At 34.7% G+C, this 300-nt stretch overlaps 1 long non-coding RNA gene across 1 annotated transcript in view; it reads right to left on the bottom strand.

The window, feature by feature from the left end:
- Positions 1-300, bottom strand: part of LOC121937288 — a 95,297-nt gene that overhangs the window by 83,734 nt on the left and 11,263 nt on the right. The gene's annotated exons all lie outside the window — the stretch shown is intronic.

The following is a 300-nucleotide window of genomic DNA, read 5'->3' as shown; positions in this document are numbered from 1 at the left end:
TAGCATAAATATGATACTAGTCCCTGGCGCACTGGAGGTGTCTGCCATATCAGATAGCTTGAGAAGCACTGCCCTGGTGAACATTAGCATTACAAACAGTTTAGAAAACAAAAACCATTTGGAAGTGGCCTCCTTAGCTGCTATTAAACCCAACATTTAGGGCAAGGATGCAGTCAGCAGTTCAGATATCTTATGATGAAAAGGCTAATGACATTTTCTTCACCTATCTTTAAGGCTATGCCAATGGGCAATAATAATAATAATAATAATAATAATAATAATAATAATAATAATAATAAT

This window comes from Sceloporus undulatus, chromosome 7 (assembly GCF_019175285.1).
Source record: "Sceloporus undulatus isolate JIND9_A2432 ecotype Alabama chromosome 7, SceUnd_v1.1, whole genome shotgun sequence".
Classification (NCBI taxonomy): Eukaryota; Metazoa; Chordata; class Lepidosauria; order Squamata; family Phrynosomatidae; genus Sceloporus; species Sceloporus undulatus.
This window is presented reverse-complemented; position numbering and strand designations above follow the sequence as displayed.